General features: G+C 48.7%; 1 protein-coding gene across 5 annotated transcripts in view; it reads left to right on the top strand.

The window, feature by feature from the left end:
• Positions 1-1,233: 1,233 nt before the first annotated feature.
• CHL1 (cell adhesion molecule L1 like) overlaps positions 1,234-10,663 on the top strand; it is a 115,767-nt gene continuing 106,337 nt past the window's right edge. For 4 of the 5 annotated variants that reach the window (XR_014854680.1, XM_085072267.1, XM_085072268.1 and 1 more), the window contains exon 1: positions 1,626-1,777. The gene's annotated coding sequence lies outside the window, so the exon portion shown is untranslated. Of the gene's footprint in view, positions 1,455-1,625; positions 1,778-10,663 lie in introns of those variants that run through there. The other variant, XM_085072265.1, reaches the window with a different exon arrangement.

The following is a 10,663-nucleotide window of genomic DNA, read 5'->3' as shown; positions in this document are numbered from 1 at the left end:
ATTTCCCAAGTTTCCTCTCCCAGGACACAGGCCTGTTGCTTAGCTGTTGGTTGCTTTGGGAAGCAATGCTCTGTAAATGGAACATTTTACTGTCTTCAGATGGAACAGTGACTCAATTCAGGATTCAAAAGGAGGATTCCCAGTCCTCTCTGTGTGCTCTGGGCTGGGGCTTCACCACACAGAAATCTGCCCAATGTCAGAGCTTCCTCAGCAGCTTTCCAGGCTTTTGGCTCCATGCATTTATATTGGTGCAAATTCACTTAGGCATAGTTTGGTATGAAAATTCTATCCATGAATTGCCTGACTTTGCATGACTGCAAGCTTACCATTATTTTATTGTTTTGCATTCACTTTCTTAACGAGTATATTAAATTATTCTGTCCTTTCCCTTCCAATTTTCAGATTTTTTTTTCCTTTTCCTGCCATCTTTAAAATACCTCTCCTCAAATTGAATTATTTACTTCCCATCCCAAAAACAAGCTCACCTGCTTAAATCCACTCGAGATAAACACCCCCAGTTGGCCAGCACATCCACAAATTCCAATTGCCACTGTCCCAAAAATCTTTAACCCGAATGCTAACAATCCTCGGGAGTGTCGCTGTGATCCGCTAGGGTGGGTTTATGGTTTAATGTCCGTGAATGCTACTTGGTGATTATTGCTCATTGCATTAGGCAAGGCTCAGAGAAAAGGGAAACCCCCAAAGGTCAGCGGCGAGACAGAAATGTCGGAGGAGTCCAAACCCTCGTGAAAATGATTATGTCTGACCCTCCCCACCTCTCGGGATGGAGTGCTTAAGACAATGAGTGGCAGATTTGTGACGAGTGTCTTCACCAATCACTTACAAATTTAGCTCGTTCCACGGGGGGATCAGAGAACGAGGCACCCCGGCAGGGTCTGGGCGCTCAAGCACACATCAACCTGAGCTGGTTTTGTGGTCGTGTGGAGCACACGCTGCAAGAATTACACAGGAGGGCGTTCGCAAAAACACGAGGAAAAGAGGATTTCCCGAGGTTTGGGATGATTGGGTACTTGGGGGTTTAGTGGGGAAGAGGGGCGAGTGGGGAAAGGCTAAACCCAGCTGGGGTTTTCTCAATCTTCATCCTTTCCCCTGAAAATCAGTGCCACTTGCACACCGAGAGAGGGGCAAGCCGAGGCGGGGACTGTCCCTTCCCCGGCAGCGCCTCCCTCCTCGCCGCCCGCATTTTGGCGGATCCGCTCCGCGCCGAGAGAGAGCATCCCTCAGCCCGGCCATCCTTCATCCTCCTCCTCCCGCCCGCTGCAGGGCTGGCCGGCACTGCGAGCCCCTCTCGGGCACCTCGCCGGGCTGGGGGCTGGCAGGAGCTCCCCTCGCCCCCTCCTCTCCTCTCTCCTCCTCCATCCCTGCCCGCTGCCCGCAGGTGCCGCCGGAGCGGCGGAGGCAGCAGCTCCTGCCGAGGGGCTGCGATCGGGCAGGTGGGATGCGGGATCGGAGCGGGGCTGGGGCCGGGCAGGGTGGGCTGTGCCCGGGGAGGTGCGGGGAGCGCGGGGCTCGTTGCCATGGCTCCCCGCAAGCTCCGCCGGAGGAGATAGCCATGCCAGTCACGGAGGGACCCTCTCCCTCCCCGTGGGTGTGGAGCGGGGCTGGCTTTGGGCTGGTCGCGTTGGGTTTTTCCTCTCCCCCTCCCTCCCATCTCCCTCCCCCCTTTTTTTTTTCGGGGTGGAGCGATTAAGCGGAGCGCCGGGACGGGGCTGCCGAGCTGCTGCCGCCGCCTGCCCTCCGCCCGCCCGGGCTCAAGGTACGGGGGACACCGGGGAGGCTGCGGGGCTGCCCTGCCTGCCTCCGGAACGCGCTCGAATGATTCTCGCTCTGGTTTCCGAACTGGTTTGGCTGCTCCCGGCTCCGCACCTGGTCCCGCAGCGGCTGCGCCCTGCCGAGCGATGAGGAAGCGGAGCTGAGCTCAGCCTGGCAGGTGCTGCCGGAGGGTCCCGAGTGCTGCTGGGGGTCCCGGGGGTCCCGGAGAGCCCATCTGACCCCTTCTCCTCTCCCGGGGCCAGGCGGGCTCCCCGCGCTCGGGTCGGGCGGGCGGAGGAGCCGCGGAAAGTTTGGGGGTGCGGAGCGCTGCCATGGCCCGGGGGACACTGCCATGGCCCGGGGGACACTGCCATGGCCCGGGGGCTCGGCTGGGGGCGGTGGGTGCCTCCCGGGTGGCTCAAGTTGGCGAGCCCGGATGTCCTGCCTCCGTGGCGAACACTTGTTCTGCTTTCCCGCTGGTTTTTGGGAGGATTTTGGGTGGTTTCTCTGCGATAGCTGAACACTAACAGAAGCGCCCAGGGTCTGTGTTTGCTGGGGGAGCGATGTGCTCGCGTTGCGCTGCAGGAGAGCTGCTGGAATCTCTCCGGCTCGGTGTCTGTGCTGTGTATTTATCGATTTGTGTTGCACGATCAGAGCATCGGAGCTTGGCAACGGAACGCGAGGAGGTTGTGTGTTCAAATAATCACACACAGAAATGTTCCTGGGCTTTTCACCTGCCGCTGCTATCATTAGTGACACTTTGCTTCTGTCGGGGTAGAGAGGGACTGAGCTGGGTGATGTTGGATAATGTACAGCTCTTCAACCATGACAGATACAAAGTAAATTCATTCTCAGCACTACCTGGGAGTACTTTTGCTTGGAACGTGTTTTTGGAAAATCTCACCAGAGAGGTGACAGGTGGCATTTTTGTTTTGCTGGTGAGGGTTTGTTTGGTGTGACCGAGTTAATATCTGCTGTGTAGCTCTCCCAAATCCCATTCCATGAGCAATGAATAATAAACATTATGAGTTTCCATACAGGTCTGAGGAAGGGGTGGAGGGGGAAGCTGTACTTTAAATGAATATATATTTTTTGGCCATTAATGAGCATGAAATGCTGCCTTGTTAGAGCTGTGCTTGCCATCCTCTGGCCATTGCTTCCCATGTGCTTATCTCCTGATCTCCTTACCTCCTGCTCATCTCCTGATACGAAGTGTCAGAGTGCCCAACTTCAGCTCTGTTAACACTTTGCTTAAAAATAATACATTTTCTTTGTCTTTCAAAAAAAAATAATCCGAGCCAGATAAACCCCTCTCTCAATGGGTCATTAAAAATGAGGAAATTTTCTGTTGCCAGTTTCTGGTCCTCACTTAGGCTGAGCATCTGCCCTCAGTGGAGTCTGGCGTGCAGAGGAACTCCAAGTCCAGACCATGGGACATTAAAATAAGATGCACAAGCTAGTGCACCGAGACTTGCAGAAGGGAATTTCTTTAGAAATACTGCCCAGTGTATGTGAAATTATCATTAAATATCTTCAGTGAAAAACCACCTGCCGGCAATCAAGGAGTTGAAGTTTTGCCATCTGCAAGTACACAGCTTGTAAACCGATTTGTTTCTAAACTCTTCCTGTTTATTGTTGATTTTTATCCAAATGGGGATGAAATGAATTCTGAATGTGAGGCTGGAATAAAGAGACTGCACTTCAGCAATATATACATTTAACTCAGTGCAATTATTGTGGGCATCTAGGATGAGTAACTTCAGTAATTAAACTTCATGAATGAACATATAACAGTTCACTTCTTTACCCCAAGAAAGCCAACAGATAAGCCTTCATTTCATGAAAGATTACATTATTCACAGCTTGGATGTGTACCTCGAATGGCTTGGATTGGAGCCACCTTGTTTGCCAGCAAAAATATACTTTATCACTTCTATTTGGAAGGAAAAAAAAGAAGAAAGAAAAAGGAATCTATTCTTTACATAAAACGATGTTGGGGACAGTTGCTTCTGTGATCAGAAAGGATCTGCTCCTTTCCCCAGTGGGAGAGGACAGGGACTACTTTAAACACTACTAATTAGTTCAGTTTATCTTGCACGCATTACAATGCTGTAGTTAGTTAATTATAGCTTCTCCCATTAGCACTACGTTAAGAATAATGAATTAACATATCACACAGATCAAAAGAACATCTACAAAGTTTATCTTAGAGGAAAGAAAGTGTTATTGTGTGTCAGGAAGTCCCCCTGGCTTTCCCAAGGCGCAGATTTTGTTGGAATTCCTGAGCTGGTGCTTCAGAGCCTGGTGAATGACTTGAATTGATCACAAACAAGTGACACTGGAGCTGCTGGTTGCTTAGCAACCCGCCAAGATGCCACAATTTCTTTTGGTGTGTTTGTCCACTAAAGTAGAAATTCAGTTTTGTTACAGATCACAGGTTTTTTTGCTAGCACAAAGCCCACCCTATAACAACCCCAAAATGTGGAGAATGAAAATTGACGTCGTAGCACAGAGTCTGGGAGCAGCATGGGTGTGAAAACAGAGCAGCAATCTTCTGACCACATTCTGGTGCTGATGTGCTCAGTGCTTTATAACAAGTTTCAATTGTCCTTTCTTGCTTAGACTCCTAAAAACCCAAAATCGTTAGTGGGACAAGGAAGTTCTAACAGAGAAATTCATCTACCAAGTGCTGTTTGAGAGGTTTCCTCCATGCTGACCTGAGCTGTGAGGTCCTGCAAGGTCTGTAGGGTTCCCCTGTGCTCCACTTTGGAATGCAGTGTGGAATATGTGGTTTGATTGGTGTCTGAATTATCCCCTGGCCCACAGGGCTGGACAGCTCTGCTGGGTTGTCCTCACAGCAGACACTGAGTCCTTACCAGATCTGTTTTGGGCAAGGAAATAACAGATTTAGTACTTGAAGAGTGGAAGGAAGATAAATGTTATCACGATTATGTACCTGAAGTGCCAACACTGGCTTCAATTAATTCTATTTTTGTCAATGAACTCTTTTTCTTGCCCCTGTCTCCAGTGTGCTGCACCTTGGGAGGGAATCCTGCAGCATCCCATCCCTGCTCTGTGCACTTCTGCTGGAGTTCTGGGGACACAGCACAAGCAGGATTGGTTTGGCTGCACCTGAGCAGGAAATCTGTTTCAGGGGCTCACTCTGCAGCTGGGCTGCTAATGGGCTTTTCATCCCAGGCTCCTGGCTGGAGCTGGAGCAAAGCTGTGCAGGGTGTGTGGGTGGACCTGGAGTTGCCAGAACTGTTCTGCTCTGCTTATCTCTGCCCTTCTGAGCTCTGCTCTGTGCTAATACAGACATATCCTCTCCCTTGTGAAACTGGTGCTGGGAAAAAGCCTGCTGGGACTGGGAGAGCTGCAGGATATCATGGCATTCATGTGATTTATATAGCAGTTGGCATTCTGGAAGATTTTTTTCCCTCTGGATGAGGAAAATGAATTTCTGTTCTTTATATTTATATATATATGTATAATTATGTATTTCTGTTTTTTATACAACTGGAATATTGCATAATTTGCTGTGTGTGGGACTAGAGTGGATATTGTGGCAGTGCCTATAGGAGCTGCTGAAACCACACTGAACCAAATCCCAGCTCGTTGTCAGTGTTCCTAGCCTAAGATTATTGTAGTTCATAATCTCTGTACTTGTAATTAATTGCCTTTCTAGCCTCAGACAGACTTAGGTAAAGATCAAGGTACCTGTGAGCTTGGTTGACTTTGTTGTGTTTTTTTCCTGTTGTTCCTCAGTGACAAAGTCAGTGCTCAAAACTCAAGGTTGTTCTATTTAGCTTCTTCTTTTCCTAGCTGCTCCCTTATATCTGTTTTATTCATTAATTCCTGTGAGTGCATTTGCATTCCCAGATGCTGATTAGTGATTGCCTCTGCACTTTAAACAGATTGGGGATGTTTGGTTTCTCAGGTTTCTCCTCCCAGCGTGTCCAGGCGCCCTGCATGGAGCACACAGAGGGATGGCTGTGGTGATGCTACTTTCTGGGGTTTCAGCACTCCCTGGCAGATGTTTCCTTCTTCCTTCATTGCACCTGGATGTAGGAAAATCAAAAAAATTGCAGATGGAGGACAGTTTATCATTAAAAGTGGTGTTTATTGTTACAGCTGAACTAGTTTGTGGTTTCCAGTGTGATTTCCAAGTGCAGATCGTGGTCCATGTAAGAACAAAAATTATGTTGCTTTCTTCATCAGGGCTTTTCTTCAGATTTTCTTTTGATCTTTGCTAGCCCTCACTTTTCTTCATTTATGAGAAAATGACCAACTTCAGGTGGTTTTCCCCTTTTGTTTGTTTTTCTCTCTTGCAACAGGGCAGAGTTAAATCAGAGGTGTGGTGAGGATGTGACTCAGGTTCAGGAGGGTGAAGGGGAGTTTTTGGGGGGACAGGGATGAGTGTGCTTGGATCCATCCCCACCCTCACTCCTGCTCTGTGGCACAGCAGAGCTGAGATGTTTGCCTGCTGCCCTGGGCAGCTGGGACAGGAGGAGCCCATGGTGCAGCCTGGGCAGGGCTGTTTCTGTGACAATGCAGCTTTTGGGGATGTTTCCACCAGATGGTTCCCAGTGTGGCTGTGAGAGCTGGGCTGAGCTGCCTGGGGACAGCCGAGCTGCAGACAGGTGACCTCAGACAGCCACTGTCCCTGTGCCAAAATCTGAGCTCCTCCAGTGTCCCTGCTGAATCCTCGCCAGGCTTGCAATGGAGGAGGTGTGGGAAGGTGACACCTGCTGTGACATTTATCCTCAGAGCAGCTCCAAGGGCCTTTGCACTGCTCTGGCAGCACTCTGGTCCCCAGGCTGGCCCTGGGTCACTGTCCTGCCTGCTGCTGCACTGCCTGCTCCTCCCTCCTCATCCCAGCATCAAAGGCAGCACCTGGGCTGTGTTTTGTGGCTCTGGAGGGCTGGAACTCTGAAATTGGGATGAACCCACGAGAAGGGTCTCTGAAGGCTGGGGAGGCTCTGTGCCCTCCTGAGTAGAAAGTGGAATTACAAACAAGCCAGGCAGTGAAAGCACAGGGCTGCAGTTCCAGAGAAATCTAAACATTTCAGTGAACTAGAGTCCTCTGACCTCTCAGGATCGCTTAGTCAGATGATTTTAGTGCTTTCAGAAATCTAATTTCAAGCTTCTCCATTTTTTGGGAGACCCACGGGGTGACTCTGTGAGGTTTAAGTCACTATTCAGGACAACAACCTGGCTGGAATGGATGGGAAAAGCAGAAATCTCCTCAGAGGAGTCGGGGGAAAAAAAAAGAAAAAGCAGAATTGGGCCCATCCACCTTTCAGTGTGTCTGCTTTGGTGACTTGTGGAGTGTGACACAAGCAATTCCCTGTCAGCCTTCCCCGCTGGCTGACACAGAAGAGGTGGCTTTGAATGCTGCCTGCTGTGCTTGTACGGCACTTGAAAGGAGAGAGGGCTGCCTTCAAGGAGTGTATTCCCACAGCTTTGAAGGGTGTTTGAAAAGTGCAGCTCTCCGCTGTGTCACGTGCTGTCAGAGTGTGGAACCCGATGGAAACCTGGGACAATGTCTCTGGAAGAAGTGGCTGGTGCCAGTGTGCATCCCCAGTGCTGGAAATAACATCAGTCCTGATGAGGGATTGCTCTGCTTGTAGGGAAAGTAAAATTATTATTCCAGGGCAGATTGATTTTTTTTTTTTTTTCTGTTAGAAAACACCCCAGCAGTGCTTTCAGCTAAAGGGGTGATTAACTCAGTGGCTTTTGAATGCACCATTATTTTTGCAGTTTGCTGGAATCAGAATGGTTAAGAGGAGATTGTCTGTAGGTTTGGAAGCATACACCTGTTTTTCCCCAGGGTTGATCTCCTGGGTCTCTCTGTCCCATCCCTAAAATCCTTCCCTCTGTGGCAGTTCCTGGTGGTTGGTCCAGGTCCATGTGTACATTTGCATCCATGGTTGTTTGTCTAATCTTGTTGATTTTATTTCTTCATAGGCAAAATACTCCAAACCACAATCTGTTTGCTGAGTTCAGTGAACTTTTTACATAAAATTTCGGTTCTTGCTCAAGTATTTTACTGCATATGAGCTCTGTGCTTTATTTTTCGCAGGTTATTCTTTCATATCACTCCACCAATGACTTTATTCCAGCAAAATTTCATTGAGAGGATAGATTTTTCTGTTGTGACCTGCAATAAGTCAGAGAAGGACCTGTATGATCTTTTTCTGTTACTCAGTTTTACACCTGAACAAACTGTACTCAGTGTTTGCTTTGAGTTTTGCTGAGACATCAGTCAAAACTGCAGTAATTTTGGTCATTAACATCCACATTCCTTTGAGATGAATACTCCTTCTGTTTTATCTGGGCAGAAGAGAATGACACAGAACTGAACTCCTGATATCTGCCCGTGCCAATGGCAGATTTTATTTACCATACTTTTAGGAAAGCCTGAGAGACTGTGGTGACTTCCTGAGGCTGAGCTTTGCCCAGCCAAACCACTGGTGAAGCCCTGGCGCCACTGAAATGGATGCTCAAACTCCCAGTGACCTCATCAGAGTCAGCTTTTTGTCCCAGGAGTGATGAAAATCTAATTTACAGCCTAACCAGTTTGGGGAGGAGGCGTAATGGCTCAGCTCCTTGACTGATACAAATGAGTGTGCTTGAGCTGGGGATGATTGAGTTACTCTGGCTGGAGCCATCTGGGCTTTTTGGAGGATCCCTGATCCTCGTGGGCTCTGCAGGCAGTGCTGTTGGGATCTCTGTGATTCTCCCTCCTCTCAGGGTCCGTATCCTTGTTTTAGCTGGGAACAAATAACCAGGAAAAAGCAATGAATATTCCTGTTTTCTGAGGCACACAGTGACAACTGTGGTGTGGAGGAGCCGTGATTAAAGGTCTGTCCCGGCTGAGCAGAGCTAAGCCATGCCTGCTCCATTAAACTGACAGGGTTACCACTGAAATCCACAGTAATTGCTCAGGGTTTACTACCTGCATGACAAATGCACCTTTGTGTTACTGACTGCGTGAGGCTGGGCTGAGGCTTTCACCTAAAGCTGGGATTTTTATTATCTCTGCTCAGCCTGTGGAATTGCAGCCTCCCTGCTGTCACTGTGTGCAGCACTCAGCCTGGGCTCCTGCCCACCCTGATTTTGGGCTAATTCCTGTCCAGACAGTGCCTACCTGCTGGGAAAGGCCCGGGCTTGCCTTTTCAGCTTCACATTATATCCCAGGGAATTGCTGAAAATGGAGCTGTTGGAGGTGTATTATGGGATGAAGCTTTATTAAAGGTGAAGTGCAGTCAGTGCTGTGGCACCAGAGTAATCCCAGAGGGACAGAAGGGTTTGAGTGAGAAGGGACCTTAAATGTCATCCCATCCCACCCCTGCCATGGCAGGGACACTTGTTCTGTCACTACATGCCCCTGTAAATATCCCTCTCTCCTATTTGTGATACAGTTATCTGGTGATGCAGCCCCCAAAGGAAAGGAAATTTCTCCCATTTACTTCCCTGTGTGCAGGATCCTGCCTTTTGGAGCACTGTACCTCATTATCCTGCCAGAGCAGCACGTTTTCCCTGTCAGCCATCCCCCCTGTCAGACATCTCTGTGCACTGAAACCTCACAGAATTCCAGCTGCATAGCAAGAGGAGAATTTCATCTTTGGTGCATTCAAATATGCCTCAGTATTTATTAAAAAAAAAATACAACCAGGAAAATCACAACAGGCAACAAACCTGGAGGGTTAGTCACAATCTTATCATGTGTAGCACAAAAATAAAATTGGAATAATCTTTGTATTCAGCAGATAAGCAGCATTCTTCATACAAACCTCTTCCACTGTGATCCTCCAAAATGTATGCTGAGCTTGTCTGTGCACAAAGCTCCCCGAAATGGGTGGTTAGACCAAATTTTTTTATCCTTGGATAGGATATAGTCAGGAATGCTGTGTATTTTCCGTGCTAATTACATAGTGCACTCACTGGAAAGAATAATGTATGCAAAGTTTTGATGCTGAGGCAATGACAATCCATTTAACCATTTACAGCTTTATGTATTTCATAATCCCTGAACCCAAACGTCCCCGGAGAGGCAACGCGCCCTTAAAAATTTTAGGCCCTTTAAATTAAGTGAATTTAAATTCCCTCATTTGCATATTTCCCCCTTTCTTTGTTCTGCCTGAGTGAGATATTACTCTGGTAATTGAACTGTAATTTCAGCCCAGGTAAATGGTGTCAGACAGGCGATATTCCGGGCGCTGCCTGAGCCACTAATCCGGCAATTTGCAGCACACCTTGGAGAGGAGATGCTGTCCAGTCCACTTAGGATCACCCAGCGTGGCGCTGGAGCTTGAGAGTTCAATCAATCTCTGATGCTAAATGTGCTCCTGGAGCGGGGAATCCATCGGGGGGGGAGGGAAGGGACATTCCTGGGAGTGAAACTTCTCATTGAGGTGATATCATCCGGAATTCCAGAGGGGCTGGGGTTGGAAGGGATCTTGAAGAGCATCTTGTTGCTCCAAGCCCTGTCCAGAGTGGCCTTGGGCATCCCAGGGATCCAGGGGCAGCCACAGCTTCTCTGGGAATTCCATCCCAGGGCCTCCCCACCCTCACAGGGAGGAATTTCTTCCTTATATCTCACCTGAATTTCCCTCCTTTCAGTTTCCGCCAATTGCTCCTTGTCCTATCACTTCTGTTCCTCGATGGGTCAAAGCTGAGTTCTCCTAAAAATTAAACTTCACAGCTGAAACAGAGCCCTGAAGGTTCTGAAACAGCATTTATGGGCAAGCTCTGGTGATGGCTTTTTGGTGTGTGTTGTTCTCAGGCCCTGGATTTGGGATTTCTGTGTGACAGCTAAACTGGGATGGGTGGACAATGGTGTGGGAGGGAGAGGTGAGACTGTCAATGTCTGTTGGAAAAAGTCTTG

The sequence above is a fragment of the Lichenostomus cassidix genome, chromosome 12 (assembly GCF_008360975.1).
Source record: "Lichenostomus cassidix isolate B80296 chromosome 12, HeHo_3.0, whole genome shotgun sequence".
Taxonomy (NCBI): domain Eukaryota; kingdom Metazoa; phylum Chordata; class Aves; order Passeriformes; family Meliphagidae; genus Lichenostomus; species Lichenostomus cassidix.
Note: the sequence above shows the minus strand (reverse complement) of the source record. Positions and strands in the feature narration are given on the sequence as shown.